Source organism: Scatophagus argus, chromosome 16 (assembly GCF_020382885.2).
Source record: "Scatophagus argus isolate fScaArg1 chromosome 16, fScaArg1.pri, whole genome shotgun sequence".
Taxonomy (NCBI): Eukaryota; Metazoa; Chordata; class Actinopteri; family Scatophagidae; genus Scatophagus; species Scatophagus argus.
In genome coordinates, this window is record NC_058508.1 from 8,363,713 (window position 1) to 8,371,121 (window position 7,409).

General features: G+C 38.8%; 1 protein-coding gene across 4 annotated transcripts in view; it reads right to left on the minus strand.

The window, feature by feature from the left end:
- Positions 1-5,815, minus strand: part of LOC124073175 (trinucleotide repeat-containing gene 6A protein-like) — a 33,335-nt gene extending 27,520 nt beyond the window's left edge. For 2 of the 4 annotated variants that reach the window (XM_046415208.1, XM_046415204.1), the window contains exons 1-2: positions 5,554-5,815; positions 3,966-4,017 (exon numbers count right to left, since the gene is read on the minus strand). The gene's annotated coding sequence lies outside the window, so the exon portion shown is untranslated. The remainder of the gene's footprint in view (positions 1-3,965; positions 4,018-5,553) is intronic. The other 2 variants (XM_046415209.1, XM_046415205.1) reach the window with 2 other exon arrangements.
- Positions 5,816-7,409: the final 1,594 nt, after the last annotated feature.

Sequence of the window (7,409 nt, forward strand, 5' to 3'; positions counted from 1 at the left end):
TTTCACAGCAACTTCCAGAAAGAAAAGTACTTCCATTTTCACTGTAACATACAAATCACCAGACTGATGAAAAGGAATCGCTTTCCAAAGATATCCTATCTCTAAATATGGTCTTTGTTTTGTTTCAAGTGGATAAAATAAGCTGGACAGATGATTCCACTATTAAGCACATCCTTTTTGGTTTTGCCATTTTGAGACAGAAAGGCTGAAAAGGACAAAGTAAAGTAGATGGATGAAAGACAAGGAAAACAGAACGTAAAAGGCCACAAGTTACGCTATGAGCAACACAATACATTAGAGCTAACTATGTATTATCTATGCAAGATAAGAGTTTTTCCACACTATGGGTGGTCTATAGGTCCGGGTAAGCCAACTGAATTTATGTGAACCAGTATCCTCAGGGTACCTTATTGCATTCAGTGAACTTTCAATCTACATCTAGTCCACTCTTTTGAGAATCACAGTGTTGCACAGATTTCGATGCCACCCACCTGCCTTTTCTGTGAACCTGTTTCTGCATGCAGTCAAATAAAGCGTAAAGACTTAAAAATAATCAAACTATATTTGGGTCCCTCAAAGGGGTGAGATCAGAAATCTGAGGCTTCAGACTACTGCATCCTAAGCCCAAGTAGGAGTGTTTTTCCTCCCAAAAGTGAGTCATGCACTGAAGTCTGCAAGGATTGATTGCATTTGTAGAACTCTGCAAGCAGTCGTTTTCATACAAACACACCAGACAGACCCAAACATATTTAGTAGACATGAGCATCCACAAACATACATTCACTACAGTTCATCTATCCCTGAAGAGCAAAAAGCCAGAAGGTAGTCGCGTGGCTAATTTGCATGTGCATTGCCACATCATTTGCATCAATTTGCATTAGCATGTTCTCACAGTATCTGAACACTGGAGGCTTCATTCAGGAAAGCCATCAACCAATTAGTGAATGATGTCAAGTATCTCCTCACCACGAACAGACCAACAGCGAAAGGGTTGTGATTGCAAGATGTGGCATTTACTGCCTAGCAGCATTAAACCTGTTAGTCTTTTTTCTTTATTTTCCCCTGAACAGTACAAACAAAATAACATTGGTTTATTTCACATCATGGTAACTAAAGGGCAACTGATATTTCTGGCTGTAAAAAAAAGCTATTCGGTCTTGCTGCTGGCAAAGGTGGGAAAAGAAAATCATGAGCAGAAGGTCTCTTTGCAGACTTCTGAAATGTGGACTCAAGTTTGTTTAACAACTGAGATCAAGAATAAAAAAACGGTTTACTTTGTAAAGTGTATAATGTTAATGAAAGATATTTAACTATACGCAAGCTTTTACAACCAAGGAAAATAGGACATTAGCTGCTATAAAAAGTTTTGTCAAATTATGTTTAAAAGTGTGCCTTGGGTGGAAATGTGGCATTAAGTAACTGTGACTGCACTTGATGTGGAAAAAAACATTCTACTTCAATATTACTAGGTTGAAATATTTTAAAGCTTTTGTTTAAATCCAAAACCATTATACCAGAGTTAAAAACAGACTTGACGTCAAAGTTCTGTAAAAACATCAGACTGTTTCTAACATTTTCAGTTACACGAATTTGATAAAATTGCAAATCAAACACACCATTGCCCATCCACACAACAGTATGCTCACCTAAAACTGGCTTTGTGTGGACTACATACTGTATGAGCCTGAAGTCAACAGCATTAAATACTCAATTTGTGCTCAAGTCTCATGACTATCTGCAGGTGTGGCTTTAGTGCGCAGCGAGCAATGGTCAACTACCTGATCCCCAGCCAATACAGCAATGTTGTAACACCTTAGGAATTTATAGCACTGCCATATTTATTTCCAAGTACGACAATCTCAAGATGGCCATTTCAACACGGAGTCAACGCTATGACTTCAACAGATCATAAAACCCTTCATGAAAAGTCTTTTTAGACAAGAATAAAAACATATGAAGAGAAGAGTAATCTGAGAAATGGAGCCAGACAAGCAAAACTGAAAGTGAAGCCAGACAGCACATTGTTCAACAAAGAAAAAGGAAATAGCACTAATTACACATTTTTTCACTGTTATGAGTAAGAATGTAACAAGCCAACAAACAATACACTGAATCTGTGAGTATCTGTGAAGAAGCTGGGTGGCAAGTCTGCGTCTAGAAAGTGACTCACTCGTGAGGTTTGCTTAGGCATAACTCAAGGCTTCAGAGTTTGAATTCTCAACGTTATTCAGTCTTTGCCCCGAAGGAAGTAATCCTTCCTAGAGCCACAAATGCTATGAATGTATTAAACTAAGATACTGTGGTTTGTCTTTTATAGATACATCCAGCAAATGCTATTTGTAAACTTTAGGACAGGACCTCTTATTTAAACGCAATAGTAAAACCACTTTCCAAAGGCTACGCATGGAAATAATAAATTACCTCAAACAGCACTGTCCTACTGACTGTGTGTTATTTATGAATCGATAACAAAGCTGTTCTACATTTATATAATAGTAAATTACAGCTACTTGAAAAGACACACATCTAAATTAAACAGTGTTAAACTGGAGTCTTACTGTATACCTTTGTATTTTAAAATCAAAACATGATTCTAATGAGACAAACTATTTCAATGTTGCGACATGTCATGTCAAGAAAAATCTTGTTGCTGTTATACTGCCTGTTTTGGTTGTTTGATAAACTGATCAGGCGCACCCCTTCACCAAAGCATAAACTCAAAGATGTACATCCAGAATCTGAGTATCAACTGCCCATAAACATGCATGCAATGTAGCTACTGTAACAGATAATGTTGTCCGGATGCTAGAGGGAAGCATTCAGTTAGGCAAGACAGCTTCTGAATGTGTGTATATGCATTATCAGGGTACCTCACCCTGGAGCTGGTTTAAAGTTAGAAAATTAATGTAGGACCCAGAACGATCTGTATGTACATCTTGCCAACGTATAGATAAATCTGCCCGTTGCAGGAACTGGAGAGCTTTACCATTTTCAGTTGCACCCTGTGTCTCATCTCATTTGTTAAGCATAAAGCTGAACAGTGTTGGAAATGGTAAATTAAATGTAAACAATACAACTGTGCCGAGTCCAACTGGAAAGCTTATTAGAAAATGTGTTGTTTTTGGACTAAATGGGTAAAATTCTGATGTTGAAACAAGACAATTTGTGGGGGTTGTGAGACTCAAAATTACGTATCTACCATTTTAGAGAGGCTTCTTACACAATATAAGCTTATGGAAAAAAAGTCTTTTTGGGCCCCTGTGCATCACTGGACATTGTAATTACATGGTTTGACCACTCTCCAAGGGGGCTTGTGCTGGTGTTAAGAGTCGTACGCGACTAAATGTAATAATATATTTTCCCCTTACAGTAACACCAGCAACAGTCACTCCCAAATACACAAAGATGAAAAATACGTGTCAATACATGGAAAATGTGAAACATCATCGACTGCTTAGCAACCAACACTAAGAAGTCCTGGATAATAAAATACCTTACAAAGCCATTAACTAAATATTTTAGGAAACAGGAAAGAAATTAAATTCAGCCCTTGTAGGAGGATGGACCAGTTGTGGTCCACAGCTCCATTGTATGCCTGCATCTAGACCAACTGTATGAACACAATGAGCTGCACAAACACCTCTCCACACACAAAACATCAGGACTCCAGCTTCTCATTTAGAGATTTTAAAACAGCAAAGCTTACTCAGCACAATGTGGCCTGGACCAACCCCGACCCTCCAATTCAATTCAAACGGAACTGCATGTGCTTGCATAAGCAGCAGCTGCCCATCCCGTCCCCCTGACCCACACACACACCCACCCCTTTAGTAACCCACCTGACACACACACACACACACACAGGTCATGCCATCATCTAAAGAAAAGCTATTAGAACACATGTAACCGCAAATATGCTTTAAAAAAAAATACATGTATATATGCAATTATAGTGGCAAACTCACCTGTTAAGATGCTTCAGCTTCTTTGGTGGCAACAGCTTCCAATTCCAAATCTCTGAAAAACAAAGAAAAGATAAGGTTAATCTCTCAGAAATCATTTACCTAAACAGACCTCAATTATATATAAAGGATACCCTGCCTATGGGTGCTAGGTTTAACTGTTTGTTGTGACCAAACAACACATTTTAAAGACTACATATAAGAGGGTTAAAGACACGTGTTAAACCTGATAAAGTAAACTATTTTAATGTCTTAAATGAATTATTGATGGTGCACAGGATAAAAGGCATGCACCTCACCCAGGAAATCTACACAAAGACAATCATTCAGCAGCAAACACCGAGAACTGTCAGTTGTTGTTGCAAGAAAAGTATGTCAATTAGCAAACGTGGAAACGCAAGCTGAACTGCATAACAGGGCAATGCACGACCAGGGCCCAGTAAAGCTGAGGCCTTACAAGGTGAGTAGACAATGTGTGTGTCTGAGAATGACAAATAAAGTCACAGAAAGTGAGAGAGTGTGTGTGTAGGTCAGAGTTACAGCTCGGGTCCTGATCGGCCATTATCTCAGCTGTTGCCTGACTTACAGCTTAACCAACATGGCTTCTCTCAAGCCTGGTATTTTCCAGCGCAAGCCAAGACAAACAATGACCTTAACAGGGCATCTAATTACAGCCGGTGCAATGAAATAATAATGTGGCTTAGTTGTGTTTGTAGCGTCGTTGGGCCAGTGTAAAAAGTTAGGTGGATACGACTGCAAAACAAGCATAGCAGAGGTCTGCCTTCAAGCTAACCAGCTGCTCTCTCTTTTGCCGACAGAGGGTGTTAACTCTGACCGAAACTCACCTCTGCAGATTCATAATTTTGATATTAAATATACAAGGCATTACGTTTCACTGGAAAACTAGAACAGTTGTGGACATTTCAACAACTCTGTTCTCTGTGCAAATCACAAGAAGGTCGAGCAATCAGTTGGCACCACCACCGGGCAACCTACGTCGTCAAATTAGCATAGTTGCTAAAGAAAGCTAAAGGCTAACGTTGCGAAGTGGCTAGTTAACTTACCCAGTCTTACTTCAATTTCAGCGGTTATGGTACTTATAACAAACACAGGGGTATATGAAATCAATAAACAGTAGTATGTTATCGATAAATAAATCAACACAAGCATGAATATATCACTAAAAACAGGACAGTCTCTTTTGACAGAAATGTACGCACAGCTGGCGAACTGAGGTTAACCAGTGCTCGTACGCACTAGCGTTAGCACAAGGTTAACCTGCCTTCAAATACAATGGTTTGCCTGTCAAACACGTCTCGAAGTGTGTAGCCATCAATAGAAAACACAATCGCCCGGTTTGTCATTCGATGCGTTTGCCATTTACGTTTGCAAACTGCAATGCAGCCACACCGCCTTGCCAAGTGCTAGCTGGTCTAGCTAACTACCTTAGCCCAATCATGGCTAACTAAACAACAGCGGCTGTTCCAATTCGTTGACACCAGTCTCCGGTCTTCCCTGCTCCGGGCTCTCTGTGGACATTAGTGCGACAAAAAGAAATGGTCATCTACCAAGAAAACGCCGCAAACCTTACCTCATTGAAGTATAAAGTGCAACAGAGTGGAAAGGAAAGCCGATTGTAAGGCTAAAAGGATTTCGATACGTTTGCAGCATCTACGAGGGAAAGCATCCGTCCTGCATGATCGCCATTTTCTTAACTCGCTGCTTGCTAACCTTTCGCTTGCGCTCAGCTTTCTCCTCCTCTCTCCGTATTCACTTCAGCTATGACTGTGTGTGTGTGTTTGTGCCTGTGTGTGCGTGCGTTTCTGGAGAGGGTGAGGGTGGGGGTGGGGGGCAGGGCAGGAAACCCGTTCACCACTTCCTTTAACTTAGTAAACGAAGCACCAGTTCACGGTAGAAGAGTGGAAGTATCTAAAGTTGAGCATGTGAGTGCTGTTCAAGGCTCGGCAGCCTCAAATTTATAAACCCACGATGACAAACATTGACAGCATATGCATCACACCTAAAACCACAAAAAATAAAATTCTGATTTGATTTGTCTTAAATTTAACATTTAAGTATTGCATATAATTTTGTTCAAATTAGAATCAGAATTCCTTTATTATGTCAGGGTTTGTAATAAAAATACCACAAATCAGCAATGAGTAATAGATGACATAATATCATAACAACTGCAAAGCATCTACCATTATTTATGTACTGATATGCAGAGATACAGATAATCTCATCCAAGGCCAAAGCCAGAATTTTTCTCATGATATTATGACCATAAACCATAAACACACATTATATTTCTTAACGAGAAGGTCTAAATGCTGTTTCAAAGCTTTTTCCACATTGTCTGCAGTTACATTCTGGCTAAAGTGTTGAAACCTCATTTATTTGGTCAGTGAGTACTTATATTAAACTTGTTGAGACTAAATATAATGGACTGAGCTCATAAAACACTCACCATATGCAAGTTTATATTCGCAATGCAAAGTTAAATTTAATGTCAGAAAACTGATGTTTCCATGTTAACCCAGTTAAGCTGAGTTATATGCGTTCAGGCTGAGAAATGTTCTGTACAAATGGGTAGGTGTTGGTATCTGTGTGTATTCTAGGTTTTGTTTAATTATTAATAATTAAAATTTAATTTACATTCCGTGATTGGTCCAATGCAGTATAAACTTTTTTTAATTTAATAGTAAAATGTCACTCTGAGTCTTCATATAAAAACATTAAGCTGATGTTGTAGCCAATAGCTTAAAAGAATAAGAAGATTCTTGTGTACAGTTACTTTACCCTGTAACAGTTTTGTATTTTTATGGCTAGCGTCTGCTGTTCTTGACAGATATGATGGCTTTTAACATAAACATTCAAAATTCCTTCTGGAAAATAAAAGAAGAAAAAAACTGCCAGCTAAACAACAACATAAGACTAAACTAACATCTACACTCTGCAAATTGATGTTTAAACTGATTCTGAATTAAAACATGAAGTATTTCTTTATCTGGAGTGCGGAAAAATGAACAGGCCTTCTGTAGGAGGATTCAGTCAAACCCGCAAGTCATCATACATGACATCCACCGTGCTAAAGTCTCTCAATGATCACTATAGTGTCTCTATGTAGGTTTTTCTGATCTCTGTGTGGAGGAGGAATCAGTGAAATAACAATGCCTTTGCCAAGTTCTATTATGAATCTCATTATTTATTGTGCTTGCTGTGCAAAGCACAAGGGCACGGAGTTATTGCTAAGATAATTGTCCTGGTGTGTGAGTTTGTGTGTGTAAGAAAAAAAAAATCCTCATCAAAGTGCCAATGCCATTACATACTGTAGCTGCTGAACACTTAATAGCAGCAAACCCCAAACTGTAAAGTGCCTCGTGGAGTGTTTTTTTTTTCTCTTTCTTCTTTGAGTATTTACAAAATGCAAACGCTTTGTACTTT